The sequence below is a fragment of the Sciurus vulgaris genome, assembly GCF_902686455.1.
Source record: "Sciurus vulgaris genome assembly, chromosome: 12".
Lineage (NCBI taxonomy): Eukaryota > Metazoa > Chordata > Mammalia > Rodentia > Sciuridae > Sciurus > Sciurus vulgaris.
Window position 1 is genome coordinate 103,881,482 of NC_136473.1, and position 16,383 is coordinate 103,897,864.

Consider the following 16,383-nt stretch of genomic DNA (forward strand, 5'->3'; position numbering starts at 1 on the left):
ATCTGTCTGTGTGGTCCCAAGTGGTCACAACCACACTGACATATGACACGCAGACACATATACAGACCCAGGTACATAAGACACACACACACAGAGCCATGCACACAGGCCATGAGCATCCCCCAGAAGATGTGCCTAAGCAGTATTGCTGTATTCTTAATATTTAACACATATATAATACCAGGTAAAATGAATTCTAAACTCCTTAACAAGGAAGAAGGGAAAATGTATAAAACATAGACATCAGGCCCAAGGCTGGTGATGAGGGGTACCCCTCTGGCCTCATAAATCCTACGTAACAAGATGGGGATTACCAGTCACAAAGCATTTTGTTCTCACATGGTGGCATTTCCATAAATACGGTATATAAAGAACACAATAATGAGTGCTAACTCAGGTCATTGGGGAAGAGACAAATGTTCATAAAAGAGCTTTTGCTTTCAATGAGAGGTTTTAAAGCTTGTATCGAAAGGATGTTACAAAAATGCAGTGGAGAAATAAATACACATATACGTGTGTGTGTGTGTGTATGTGTGTGTGTGAATAATTATTTTCCTTTAGTATTTGCCCATCAGCAGGAATCTCGACTGCTGAGCAAGGAGGGAGATGATCCTTAGTTCATGGAGGCATCAACTGCTCCTGTTTCCTTATGTTTCCTAAATGATGTCACGGGGGTGCTTTTAACTAGGCCACATCCAGGCTCTGCTAGTGTACAATCAGCTTGCTGGATGTCTTAGTCCATGTGACCAAAGCCACCTTCTGGTTAATAGTTGTCCTTATAATTAAGAGAACTTCCATCTGTGCTCATGCCCATGGACAAGAGGGGCACACATCCTCTGTTATCTGAGTGTTTTTGACCCCTTGCTGCCTCAGACAACTCCTGACAGCCCAGTCTCACTCTGGCCCTGTGGAACACTTTCTAACCTTGAGAGCTCCTGGTTCTCTAAGCTAGAAGTGCTTCAGGCCATCTGCTGAGCCCCAAGGACAGCTGCAGAATCCTGTATAACAGGCAAAGACCTGCTTGCTTAAGGAAATTTTTGTGGTGGGAAGAAACATCCCACTTCTCTGCTTTTAAAACAAAACTTGAGCCAAAACAAAGCCTAGCTCAGCCTGCCTGCATGCCTGACCTTCTCATTGTTTTTTCTAATCCATCCTTTGATCTTGAGTCTTGTGATAAGAACAGCAGTGGGCTATTACTTGACTTCCCATAATCCCTAGGGGTCCGTCGAAATCCATAGTAGTAGGAGTCATAACCAAACTTGGGGACCCAAGGTTTGGCAACAGACCAAATCCCTCTTAGTGAAAACCAACATTTGTCCCTCCAAACCTCTCCTCAAACTCTACCATCAAACACGCACCTAGAAACCTCACACAGAACATGGGGTACCCAGGCAACTCAGGTCCCAAGAGGAGCTCAGGACAGCTGGGATTACACACATTCGCTGATCAATCCAACAGAATCTATCCAGGCACTAGGCTGGGTGCTTTGAAACCTCAAAGATGAAATGGTATGTCTCTGCCCTCAGTGAGCCTCAAACCCTGACTTGGAACTGGATTACACCTGAACTTTCTATGATAATGTTTTTAGAGATTCATTAATGGGAGAAAAACAGGGACCACTTATTTAAAGGAAGACAGATAAAATTGAAGGATTGGAAAATGGGGACTATTAGGGAAAGCCAGAGGAAGCACTATTATTTAGAACAGAAGGAAACAGCTGCTGTGATGACTTAATAAGAGTATTTAAGTATATGGAGGATGGACTCCATTATGGTTCTATCATCCATGAATTTATCTAAGACCCTTTTTGAACCAAATTATCTTTTTTTAGTCTGCTGGCTCCTGAAATAATGAGTTCCTTATGCGGACTCCCTGCTGTGTGAAATAACATCTTTTTGCTTGTTCCGAAATGATTTCCTTTAAGTTGATAGAAACTCCTACTAATTCCGAGTCTCCAGGATTTAGTGAGGACCTGCCTGTGTTACATGCCCTACCTGTTCCTGCACGATTTTGCAAGCTACCGTTTTATCCTCCCTCACCCCTCTGTGCTTCTTATTCTCCCTCCAAGTGGCCTGTCACACGTCATTATCAGATCACAGCACATTTTCCTGAGACAGGCCTGCCTCCCGTGTATCTTTTTAGGGATGTACTAAACACAACAAATCAATCAATCAATACACTGTACTTCAATGATTCTAGACACATTTCCTCCCTACTTTTTAACACCTCCAAAGTCAAGATATGTCTGATGATCAGTGTTAAGAAAGAAATGTGTCAAAATTTAATTGGTACTTTTGGGGGGTGGGGCAGGGAGATAATGGTGTGTCTTCACTTCCTTTTCACTCCATCAACTACAGCATGCAAATATTGTTGGTCTTTGTGGGACAGTTGGTGCTGACACACAGTGGTCCTGTATGTGAAGTGCCTCTGGGATATCCTAAGGTGTAAGTAATATGCATGTTTGTTAAACACTCAATCAGGCACTTTTTATCTACTGACATCTTTTTTGACCCAGAGGGCTAGCTAGCTCCTGTGTTATTTATAGCTCTTGGTATTATAGCATTACCCATCGGTACTTAAATGATATCACCCAATAAAGCTGGTGTGGAAGCACCTGTAACCTGGCTTCATTTCTTAGCCTGGTTCCCAGGCAAAGCCCTCAGATCTTTTCTCCCCTACTGAACCTGTCTGGAAGTGAGTAGAAGAATCTCTACCTATCATCGCCACAGCCTCTGAGTTCCTTGGGAAAAGAAATCGTAGGAATCAGCATGATGCCATTATTATTATCGTGTTGACCATGTCCCTTGAAATCTAAGCCATTCTGGGGAATGGATTTTCATCTCAAGTACAGCTCTGTAATCGGAGCTTAATTGGAGGCAGAGTCTGTTCAGCAAGCTTCTCGGCATGACTCTCCTTTCTATGGCAGATTGTATTTTACTTTGCATAATGAGGCAATCTTTCTATTTACTGATTATTTCCTTATGTAACTTGAACACTGAAAGGAAGTCACCACTGAGACCTCAAACTGACTAATAAACATATTCCCAACTCCTAATGTGCAGAGTGCTTAAGATGCTTCTCCGGCTTGCAGAATGAAATTCGTGCACAGTGTATGTCAGAGGTCACATTTCACTGGAAGGCTAAGTTTACAGTCAGAGCATTTTATTAGAAAGCCATAAGGAAAAGAACAAGGTAATGTCTTCATGGCAGGCGTCCTGAGGGTGTGAGATGGGATGTGAACTTCCTAGCACTGTTTTTGTTATGGTTTGGATGTGAGGTGACCCCCAAAAGCTCACATGTGAAACAAAGCAAGAAGGTTCAGAGGAGAATCGATTGGGTTGTAAGAGTCTTACTTAATCCAAGCAGTGATTTAATCCTCATAGGGATTAACTGAGTGGTAACTGAAGTGGTAGGGTGTGGCTGGAGGGGGTGGGAATTGGGGTGTGGCTTTAGGCATATATTTGTATCTGGTGAATGGAGTCTCTCTGCTTCCTGATCACCATGTAAGCTGCTCTCCTCTGCCACACTCTTCCGCCATATTGTTCCTGTCTCACCTGGAGCCCTGAGGAATGGAGTCGGCTGTTTATGGATTGAGACCTCTGAAAGCATAAGCCCTCAAATAAATCCTTCCTCCTCTATAGTTGTGCTTGTTGGGTCATTTAGTCACAGCAGCAAAAAAGCTGACTAACACAGTCCTAATAGTAGAAAAACCAACACTTCCATGTGCTTTGTGATTTTGTATGTATTTACTGCTCATCAGCAGCATGATAGAAAGGGGTATAGCAGGTACTATCTCAACTTCTGTAAGAGAAAGATCAATGATTGGGGTAGATGACTTGCCCCAAATCACACAGTTAATAATTGGGGACAGGGCTGAGAATTGAACTAGTATTTTATTTATTTTTAAAATTTTGATCCACAGTCCAATGTATTTTACAGAAAGATCTGTTACACCCTACCCCTACCTCTTCGAACATGCTCCCCCATGTATAATACATATATACTAATACATATATACTTAATTTAATTTTAGTGTGTGTGTGTTTTTTTTTTTTTTTTTTTTTTTGCTTTGTTTTGTTTTCCTGTAAACCCAGCGGTTTTGATCCACACCCCTAGGTGTCACTCTGCCTTTCCATGAGGCTTCTAGGCCTCGCCCCTGACCTCCAGATGACCTGAACCCTCATCTACCAGGGCTTGAAGATTCGGATGAGGGGCCCAGAACCTGCACCAGTTTCTTTAGCTCATTTCCTCAACCGTCTAAACTGCATTGGCGGTAAAGGTGTGGTGTTCTTTGGTGACTATGTTGGGGAACCTGACTTTCCAGAAACATTGTCTTTCCTACATGGTTCGAGTAACATCTCCTTGCTTGCTATCTGCCTAGAACTTACTCTGATACATACCTTTTGTTTATTTACATATGTTTACTGTTACATTTACTCCATAGAATAAAAGGCATGTATGGGCGTTTAATTGCCTATCCAGGGTTTAGCATAGTAGGCATCCAACAAATATTGGTTAAGCGAATGAATGAATCGAAGTTTCTCTGAATGACCAAATTGTCCAGTTGACAGAAAAGTTAACAGTGTGGACTTCTATAAGTAAGTCATTTAGCTATGAATTTTATTTCCTTGAAAAAAACTTGTGTTTGAGGTAGTCATGGTATTATGTTGTGTCAACCCAGAGTCTTGAATTGTACTGCCAGGAATAGCATATCATCTGCATTTAATTATACATTTACTGTATTATAAACTGTGGTTATCTCATTACAACTGGAGGCAAATTAAAGGAATGCCAAATCGCACACTCGGGACCACTGTAGTGATATAGTCTAGATTTCAGAACAGCAGTGGCCATATTTATGGTCTCCTTTCTGGGTTCGAGTGCTTTCGTAATTCTTGATATTAACTCAGTGAACCTTCTAATTTTTCCAAACTTATGTAAGCAACCTTGAGAATGTGGTGAGAAAAAAATTCTGGATTCCACATAGCATGTATCTTGTATATTCAGCAAAGCTGGATCCCTCCTCTGCCCATAAACAATCTCTTGTAAAGCTCAGCAAAGCTTCAGGAAAAATCTCTAACTTCTCTCAATAGAATCGAGTCCCTCTGTGCAGACATTGTGCTGTGTTGGTCGATGTGCTTGTTAAATTGACCCAGTGCTTATGTTTTTAGTTAGAACTGATGACACCGACCCACATAAGTCAATATTACTTATCCTTGTCCTTGATCTCATCCTCAGGATAACAGCTGCATGCATCTGCATCCAACAGGTTGGATGCACATCAGCAGTAAATAATAAATTATAAATATAGGTCACCTGCTGATGGGCAGTGACTGTGGACAATCATAAAATTGCTTTCGGGACAACAAAACCAATAATACTGCTTTCACTCATCCTTCCAAATCACTTCCTTTCCTAAATATATTTACTTTGGTTGTTTTTCAAGAATCTCACTCATCTTTCAGTATAAAAATACAAAATCTTTAGATTTTACCTCTTCCGCTCCCAGGAATGTGATTCCTAAACCTGACACACTTTGGGGTGTATAGACATCTTTTTGCTAAGAAAGAAAGGTCTTTGAGTCCTTAAGTTACATGAATACATAGTAATTTGGGAGTCAACAAAAATGAAACAAAACATCTGCTTATGTTTAGAATCATGGTGTGTTGGAGGAAGAGAAGTCCAAAATCATCTAACTAAACTAATAATCCAATATATTTTCATTGCACATGAGCAAATGAAGACCCCAAGAAGTGATGTGGCTTGTCCCGGGCCACATGGATACTTAGATAAAAGACATGGTGTGATGTTGAAGTGAGTAAGATCTGTGGATGCTGGAAATGAGAACAAGGCTGGGTTTGTAGACCTAGTCACTGGGGGTAACACATCTGAAGTTTCTTCCTGAGTAGCCATCTCTAGGTTTTTTGATTCTGTTTCCCTTGACTACAACTCTGAAGCTTCCTGGCATTAAGACGATTAGCAGGAGCCCCGGAGGGCCGTTGTGGCCATCCTAGAATGTGGTTGTATTAATCAGCTTTTCATCGCTGTGGCCAAAGCACCTGACAAGAACAACCTAGGAAAGAAACATCTATTTTGGCTCACAGTTGACCTGGTTCCGTACTTGCTCTGACAACTCCTCTGCTCTGGGCCTGAGGTGAGACAGCATCCTGGTGGAAGGGTGAGGCAGAGGAAAGCTTCTCAGCTCACAACAACCAGGAAGCAGAGAGAGCAGGAGAGGAGCCCCAGTAGTCTGTTCAAATTGTCTAACAAACGGATTAGTCCACTGATTCGTGCGGCTCTCATAATCTCATCATTCCACCTCTGAACATTCCTCCATTAGTTTTGGGGGACACCTCGTGTCTAAATCATAACAGGGCTTATCTCAGCTCGTTGCCTTGGGCTGGTGTTGGGGGGAGTGGAGGTGGATGAAGGAGGGAGGAGACAGAACGAGCATAAGAGAGAGCAAGGCCTGTGTGCACCCAGGACAATTAACCCTTGGGGGCAGTGGACGGCTGATCCCTTTTTCCCCCTGCCAGATATGAAGAATCCCTCTTTATGGCTCCTGCATTGCCTGGCCCTGGAGTGGGAATGGCTTTAAAGGACACACTGGCCTGTCATATTCTAGGAAAGTCTTCTGTTTTAGATTAATTGCAGACTTCTCTGCTGTTTGGTGCGTTTGATTTAAAAAAAAATCAGCTGCTGTCTGCGGGGGGGGGGGGGGGAGGGAATTTTTTGGATACATCCCTATTACAGTTTGGCTAAGTCCTAAGGTCATTTTTGAGAATTTAATGAAAAAAAAGAAGTTTATTGTATTATTAGAAAATTATAATAAGGAAAAATGGTTGCATTATTTATTGTATTCACAGGACAGGTCAACAGAAAAATTAAATTTCAGTGCCCTATTTAAGGATTATTCTTTTTGCTTGTTTGTTTGCTTTGAGGACAGAACACAAGTCGAGTTCGTGTGGAGGTGTGTTGACAGAAGAGACAGGGAGCCTCTCTCATGCTTTTGCTCCTGTACGCCCGACTCTGGGTTTCTCTTATTTCTCGGAGGATTGTGCCTCCCATGCTTTATGTTTCCAGAATTTTAGCCGCTCTGTCTGATCTACATGTGAAGCCACTGTACAGTGTAGCATGTTGCTGGGTGGAGCTGTGTCCTCGGCTCTCTGGAGTTTCTATAATGTGAGCAGAATTATCAGCAATGATGTGATAAAACCCAGTGCCCTCAACAGCTGTTTAGATCTTCCTTAAAAAAACAGACAGACAACAACAACAACAACAGAAACTAGTCCACCACCTGAAATGTGGTAAGATTGCAAACTGTGCTCACACGGAGAAAGCAAAAGGTATGTCCTTGTCGCCGGTCGGTCCGCCTATGTGAAAGGGGCAGGACTTACACAGGAACTTGCCAGCTTGGTAAATTGTGCCTGAGACCAATGTCTGGGAGGTGATGAATTGCTCCTGGGTGTCCTTCACCCTGCTGGTCAGGACCGGCCGGCCTTTGGTAGCTGCGGGTTGATCCTAGCAGACATGCAATTTAAGTGGACTTTGAAAGAAGGTGAAGCAAATGGCAGACGGCTGGGACCCAAAAGACTGCCTGGTGTGGAAGGTGGGCCCACCACCCATTAGAGCTCTCACCTTACACGTGATGGTTGTGACTGGAACTTCTCACCCACTGTTCATGACATCTGAATTATAAGTATCACTAGCCCTTGCAGGGCTTTTGAAATAATTAAATATATTGACACATGTAAATCTTTGGACTAATGCCTGGCACACAGTAAGTGCTCAGAGATGATTCATTCACCGTTATAATAATTAGATCCAACTGCCCATCTAACAGCAACGTGGAAGAGGGAATGAACCTTAAAAATTCATCGGTTTCTAAGGTCTGCATGAAAATTGTTCGAGTACAGGGAAAAGTCTTTGTGTTATCTTTGACTCTTTACCTCTCCAGTGTCTTTTCTGTGAAATGAAGTCATGGTAGCCAGTTTGTGGGATTGTTATGAGAACTAAGTAACATCATTGCTGTGGTTTGGGTTTATCCTTTCAAATTTCATGTGTTGAAGGCTTAATCCCCAAAGTCACACGTTAATGATATTTGGATGTGGGGCTTTGGGAGGCAATTAGGATGGATGAGCTTGAGGAGGGTGGGGCCCCAGGATGGCACAAGTGGATTTATAGGAAGAGGAGAGGAGACCTGACCTAGCAAGCTTGCTCTGTCTTGCCATGCGCTGTCCTCTGCCATGCTGTGATGCAGCAAGAAACCTCTCGCCAGATGTCAGCATCCTGTTCTTGCAGGGCCATGAACCCAGCTCCCAGACTGGGTTAAACAACCTTCTATTATTCAGAAATTACCCAGTCTCCGGTATTTTGTTATAGCAACATAAAACAAACTAAGAAACAGCGTAGAGAACATTGTGCCTGATAAAGAATAATGGTCAATATGTGTCATTTCCCTTTCCTTCCCCAGACAAAGGGAATCATCCGAGAAAAAAAACGCAATGTTTTTGAGTCAGAGTTTTCACAAGAGCCACTAATTATCAATCAAATGACTATTTACTGAGAACCTGCAATGAGCCAGGGCTTGTGCTAGGTAGTTGGAATACAATGGAGAATGGGCCCTGCTTTCCTAAAGTTTGCATTGGACTGGAAAAGTCAGTTTTAGTGGATAAGAATTTTAGTTTGATATTCAAGAAGGTGCAGAAGAAAATACTGGTGATTATCAATTCTTGAAAGAGAAAATCCAAGGAAATTTTTGTTTGAGAAGGAAGTCACCTTTGGATTCTCCTCTGTCCCTTGAGTGGGTCTGACAAGCACCTTGCTGGTGTTCCACTCTCCTGGGGAAAAGAGAAGCGGAGGGAGCTGCAGACACTGATTAGGCTGATTTCTGTGTCCCATCTGTCTTCATGGCTCAAGATCTTCACACGCAGTTCCAGAAGCCTTCAGAACTTGATACCAAATATTGGTTCTCGCTAAGGACTTACTGGCTGATTTAGCAGAAATTTGAAAAGGTGGCTGCTTGCCAGTGCGCTTTGTAGAGTTCAGAATCACAAAGTTCCTCCCTTGGGACCTTGAAGTTTTACCTCATCAAAGCCACCTCAAACCAAAGGCAGAGTGTTTTAAGAAGAAAAACTAGTCTATGGGAGGGAGGCGTGAGGTGGAGTGGAAGAAGTGTGATCTTAGAATCAGATGCATCCGGAGAGGAAAGTGGTTATTTCTGGAGTGAGAAACACCTTGGGTCTGCCGTCTTCATAGCTGCCTGACTTGGAGGATGTTTCTGAGCCATTCTGTGCCGTGATTTCTTTAACTGCGGCTGGGGATAATAACATTAGCAACTTCATAAGGTGCAGTCTCATTAAGGTCGACCTGAAAATGTTCCAGGGGAGCAGGTGAAGGTGTTGTTCCAGGATCAGGGTCAGGCTGGGCATAACATGTGGGAAGGGGGCCACAGACAGTAGAATGTAGGACTGTATATGCCCCATGTTTACTGACATCTGCTGTGGGCTGGTTCTTCCCTGTGTGCAGGAATTCAGGTAAAAAAGCAAAGGGAACATCATTACCCTGTGTGCATGTATGGTTGCACAAATGGTGTGATTCTACATCATGCACTACCATAGAAATGGAATGATGTACCCCATTTGTGTACAATGAATCGAAATGCTGTCTGTAAAAATAAAATTTTTTTAAAAAAGCTTACCCTACTGGGGGGCAAAAAAAAAGCAAAGGGAAGAGGTTAATTACGTGAGTGTCAGACATTGTCCACATATTACTTGGTTAAATCTCGACAACATCCCTCAGAGACCTACTGTGTGCAGACAAGGGGACTCACGGAGACTCCATATGTTCAGACGAATGATACGCGACAGACCTGAAACTGAAACGCCATCTGGCCTGTTCCCCAGATCCACCGTCCACCAGCTCCTCAAAGATGAGCCAGGCCAGCTCTCCTCCAAGAGGCTCACGGCCTAGGGCAGCAGAAACACCGTCATTACCCAGATGCCCGGCGTTCGCTACGGGCCGCTGTGCGGTCGGAACTTTCTCCACTTCTTTATATCCAAAGCCACCCTAGGTCTTAAATTCTGTCCATGGGAACGTTTTAATCTCTTTAAGGTGAACACAGTCACTTCTACCAGTTCTCCCCTCAAGGTTTTTTTTGACAAATAGTTTAGAAATTAACTCTCCCTTTACCCCAAGCTGATCTAAGTCCCAAGCACTCGGATGATGTTTTAGCATTTTGTCCGTGTCACTTACCTGCTCTTGCTCCCCTTTGCAGAGGGAACTCCATCACTTCCAGACCCACTCTTCTGATTCGCATAGTCCCTGAAGGCCAAGCTCCATCCTCACCTCGCATTTCCTCAGGACAATATTGGGTCCTGACAGGTGGCTGTTGGGAATATAGACTGTGCTCTCCAGATGCCAGCTTGAAAGCCACATGCATGGAACAGCACTGAAGTTCTCCCTCACAGCTTGGTCTTCCTCAGAGTCTTCAGTCAAGGACATTGGGTGTCTGGTACGTGGCTCAGTGCCTGATCTCGGGTGAAGACTCAATAAATGTCAGTTTTCAAACAGTGTAGTAGTTGGCATATGCCTGTAATCCCAGCAGCTCAGGAGACTGAGGCAGGAGGATTGCAAGTTCAAGGTCAGTCTTAGAAACGTAGTGAGGCCCTAAGCAAATTAGTGAGACCTGTCTCAAAATAAAAAAAAAAAATAAGGAGAACTGGAGATGTGGCTCAATAGTTAAGTGTCCCTGGGTTCAATTCCTGGTATTAAAAAAAAATGTAATAACAATGTAATAATGACTTTGAGAACACTAAAAAAAAAAAATACTTTAAAACCAAAGACAGATCTTCCTGGCTAAGAACTAGGAAGTGACATCAGAGTTCCTTCTTAAAGATCTTATTTTCATGTTGCTCACCACGAATGATAAAAATTGTAGGGACTAAGTTAGGAATAAGGTAGAAAATTATATGGGAAATTAACTGGGGGAAGAAACAAAGATAAACATTGAGTGCTATGTGTGAGACCTCATGTTGACTCACCAGAGATAATAGTGTTGCTGGCATTTATCAAGTTAGGGTTTAAAGAAACATTGTTATTCTTAGTTTAGAAAAAAATGATTTTGGATTTTTTAAAAATTCCTTTTACTAAAACTTCAGGGAAACATAATGACAAACTATTTCACTTTTATAAGGATATAAATTTTCTAGATTATAGGTGCTGTATCCAAATCTGGATTAAATATAGCTACTTGGATATGAATATTTCTAGCTACTACAAACTCACTGAATCCTGGAGCCAGAGTGGCAAGTTCTGGCTCTGTGTGTGTGTGTGTGTGTGTGTGTGTGTGTGTGTGTGTGTGTGTGTTCCTGGTGAATTGTTGGGTCCCGGTGGGGTGCTAAGCATCTAAGTCATGCTGTACTTCCAACAGCTTTATGAGGTGGGCATTATTATGTTCATTTTACAAATGAAATAAAACTTCACTAAGTGATTAGTGAAGTGACAGGTTTCACACCTGAGGTCAGTGTGTGCAGGGTCTGGACATGTTGGGGTGCACAGCGAGGTCCTGAGCCTGAGTTGGGAGGCCAGGCGTGGTCTTCAGAAGGCCACCTGGCAAAAAGCACAGGCAGGGATGTGACCAAAACAGACCTCAGCATCCAGAATCAGGACTTGTGTGCACAAGAACCCTGATGGAAGGAGCAGCCTGAGTCCAAGGAAAAGGCAGAATCCAGACCTGAACCGCTGGGAAAAGAGGGCTATGCTCCTGGTGAAGCCAGAATTAAGGACAGGTAGTTAGTGTAGAAATAGGGGATCGGGTCAATTCAGGAAATGAAGCCAAGAAGCCATCTGCCCCTGGAAGTTGGAGACTGCCCCTGGAAGAATGGAATGTCAAGGAGCTCCGGAGCCATTGATTACCAAATTTACCTGCCTTTATCAAGGACTGCAAGCATGGAGCTGCTAATTAATGCCCCTTGGGCCCTTACCTGCCTGAATCACCTTGGCCCTCCCCCTGTCCATGGCTTCTCACTTAATGCAAGACCAGACCTAGTCTCCTAGGCAGGAAGGAGAGATAAGGGGGGAGAGAACTGGAGACCAAAAGAGACTTTAACCTATGAAAGATGTAGGGTGCGCTCACTTCTTGGGACTTTAGAACATCAGCCATGGCCCCCTTCTTCCTGCTGGGAGAAGTCTGTATTATTACGTTTAAATACAACCTGCTTAATCTGCTTGCCTTGGCTGCTTCTCTAGTGTTCAATCTTCAACCTTAGAAGGAGCAGAATTCGTCACCCGTAAACAGCAGTATCACTGGGTCAGAACCTCCATCACAGAACCCGTTGCCCTGACTGCTGATCTGGAGGCAGGCACTCTGCTCCTGGGATTGGAAGCTGTGCTTGGCCCCAGCAGATAAGGCAGGCAGCAGATGAGCAGGGGTCTGCAGAGGCCCCTCCTCGGGGAGCCTCAGACCCTCTTGGGTAACACAAACAGGCTTTTGATGAAATGTAGTAGCTTTAGCATTGGAAATGGAAATGTGGGCGAAAGCTTGTCTCCAAGATAGCAAATAGGAATGTGGAGACCAGAGGGAGGGCAGGGCCCGCGAAGCTGCCCGACAATAAGGTGAGGGGACGGAGTGAGGTTAGCCAGGGAACCCTCGCCTGGGCTTGGAAGTGCCAGGGCAGTTCAGTGAGGCTGGGATGTGGGATTTAATGTTCACACTCAGTAACTGATAAAAGGGGACATTTGCACCCTGAATTTGGGAAGTAGTCTCAGTACCACTCCTAAGCCAGTGACTACTCTTGTTTCTCGTGTTGGTGGCTAAAAGAAATGATGTGAACTGGTTCTACACAGCGGAGAGCATTCACTGCAGAGCAGCGGGTACGGAAAGGGCTGGATGACGTGTCTGGATCCAGGAGGCCCCCTTCATTCTGAGTGGATGACATCGAGACTCTCTATTTCCAGAGTGACGCAGTTCTTCTGAGTCCCCCATGTTGTCTGCAGCTGCTCCTGAGCGTTCCCACTTGAGAAATGAGGTGGCGTGACCTGCTCCTGTACCCAGTGAACACATGAAGTCCTGGAGGCCAATCCACTGCATGGCTTTTTGAAGCCACAACTCATTCGACCACGAGAGGCTGACCTGGTGATTTCTACCCTCGGCCACGGAAGCTTCTGCCTTCCTATCATGGTGGCAAAGCTGACCCCTGCAGGGAAACACACCTTGGGCTGAGGGTGAGATTTTTGATTTCCTGTGAAATGCCCAGGTCGTACCCCACAACACTCTCCTCTTGATCCCTGGGCTGGTGTGCAGATGTTGGCTCGCCTGGAGGCGCCGTGGGCTCCCTGGGTGGCATTGGATCCACCATGTGCCCGTTCTTGCTCTGGTTTTTTACACATCTACTGCCAACATCAGGTTTTATTAACACAGGAGACAGCTTCCTAATGAAATATGCCCCTTAACTTCCTTTTATATTTGGTAATATCCTGAACTCTTTATCCAAATGAAGCATAAAGCACTTACAACTGTGTTTTGCCATGCCACTGACCGAGGAATATATTCATTTGCAGTAACATGGGATTCAATGGAGTGGAAAATAAGCTCTCAAAATTGCTCTTGCCACGAAATTGTATCAATAAATAGGAAAAGCCCATTTAGATCTCACTGACCAATCTCCCCCCTGTGACAGAAATTAATGTGGCCAAGTGGCGGGTATTGAAGGGAAGAAGCAGGAGGCTCCAGAAGCTGAGTGCTCCCTGGAACAGCTAGCTTAAGTTATTGTTCAAAGAGAGCCGAGGGTGCCTCTGTGTGCGAGTGCGTGTGTGTGTGCACGTGCGTGTGCGCATGACACGCCATGAATGTGAGGGAGGCAGAGGTCCCTGGGGCTGAGGCAGCAGCAGAGGCGCTGGTCATTGGGCCTTGGGTGCTGGGCACACTCTTGCTCCCACGTCAGTCTGCAGAGACTGGAGCTCTTCCCCAAAGGCATCCATCACAAAGTGAGAAAGTGAGAAGCAGGCTCAGAGTGTACTTCTTTGAGTCACTGGGTCTTCTGGCTGTTAATTTCAATAGATAGTACCATGTTCTCATCATAAAATTCTAGCAGACATATCCAAAAATAAACACATGGCTGATCTGTGGTTTTTCCATGTGGAGATGAATAAAACATCAAGTTCAGGTGTAAAGTAATGAATTATTTTGTTAAAATTTTGTGGAAACTACAAAGACTTGTGATTGATGGTCTGGAAATAAAGTTAAACTAAGAATCAGAACCATCAGTTCTGCGTGACTTTAGGCAAACAATGTGATCTCTCTGAACTCAGTGGCCATTTTTGTAAAACGGGCCTGAGGGTGGCTTTGCTCCTTGTGTTTTCAGGTTGCTGTAGTCAAGTGAGACCGTGTGGGCAGAAGTCACTCTGAGGTTCTGTTGTTATGTCCCACCGTCTGCACTGATGTTGAAGAACAACAATCATAAAAGTAAATTACACCTTTAGGAACTTCTCTGTGTCACAGAGGCAGAATGACGTGGTGAAAGACGATGACCTGAGTCTCAGGGGACGGATTCCAGTGCTGTTCCTGCTGTTAAACCACAGCCGGCCCTTGAGCCGCTAACGCAACATCTCTGCTTCTTACATCTGCGAAATGAAGTGGCTGCGCAGAATTATCTCTAAAATTCACTCCTAGTACCGAATCTTGTGCCTTTGATCAAAGGGAGATCATGATGAAAACCCAGATGATAAGCTAGGAATGAAAGAGCACATGTTGTCATTTTAAAAACAAGGAGATCACAATTCTCTTGTGACTCGATGTTAAAGAACAAGGTCATGGAGGGAATTTTGGAACTGTTTTTAGAGCTTTCAATTTCCTAGGATGAGCTTGTCTAAAATCAAAATCATAGTTCTTGTGCTGTTTCTGAAACCTTCCAATTTCCCTTTTGACTTCTCATTTGAATCATCTGTCCAATGTTGACGAAGCTTGCTAGGGGTGGCAGCATCTTCTCCTTTCCAGATGCCCGCTGAGATTCTCAGGTCTTGGCAAAGACGGAAAGGCTATTTCCAGGTGCCCATTGCCACCCTTGTAGAGGGTGGCTAGCCTACCTCCTCTCCTTGCCAGTGGGGTACCTGGGGGGCTTCCTTTTAGTGTGGACACGCACTAAGAGGGGACTCATGCCTCTTGCTTGTGATCTGAGCCCCTCCCTGGCCCTCTGGGTAGTCGTGAGGAGACTTGATGAGTGGTAACTCCACATGGTGCTCAGCACACGCCTCCCTGTGAGCTCTTGTCACACTGCCCCTTCCGCCCTGCAGGGCTTCTGCTGCTCTCATTAGTCAGAGCCTAGCAGATGATCATACAGACTTGTAGCAGGTGGAACATGGAAAGGAACATTGACTTGTAGTCTGTGTCCCATTAGCAATGTGGGTAAAGGGAATCTGTGCTGTGTTCTCTGCTCCAATTAGTTGCCAATTATACTCCTGGAAAAAGTGCAATTCCTTAATCAAACTTAGGGAAAACTTTTCCAAGGCAGAGTCAACCGTGTACCCCACGATCTAGTGGTCAAGATTGAGGCTTCAATTTTGTCTGCCTTGACTCACGCACCCACGGTAGCTCCAGAGGCCAACCCACATATTGAATTTATGAAGGAAGTACGTAAAAGCATTCTCTTTGTAAAATCCCAAACAATAAAAACTGAAGCCCTTTTACTTTATCGTCACCCAATGTCCTTCCCAGGGGAGGACACTGACGATTGATTACTTTTGTTTTTAGACATATGAATGTATAACAGGAAGGTGAGCGGCTGCTCAGCTCAGGAGTCTCTGGGCACCTCCCTGCAAGATCCACTAAGAGATCTGCCACCATCACCCCAAATGGCTGCCACAGGATGTGAGAAAGGAGATAGCGCTGGGATTTGTTGGCTTAGGGAAAGAGTGCTGTTGTGTTGCCATTTGATTTCATGGGAAATGAAAGGATTTAGTTTCATCCTCAGGCTAAATGGGGAAGGATCCAAACTACTTTTGTAGTTTGGGTATGTCTGCCTTCTGGTTCACTAACTGGATAGCTACTGGGAGAGTGGCCTTGTGATCTCCACTCAGCACCCAGTCGAGCAGGATCAAGAGGGCTGGATGGACAGGGGAAAGTGAAGCAGCTCCACAGTCCTTGGTTTGGAACAAACTAGGGAGTTTTCTGTCCTTCAAGTGGACACAGAAGAAGGTACATTGAGTGTTCTTGCTGTTAACTGATGAAGATGTCTGACTTCCACATTCCTTAAGAGAATGTAGCCACATTCTCTAGTGATCCATCCACTAGTGAGGTGGATCAGAAGGAATCAAAGTGAAGCCTTTCATCTACTTCAGGAAAGGCTTACTAAGCTCCCCAAAGGAAAATGTCTGCCAACTGATGGC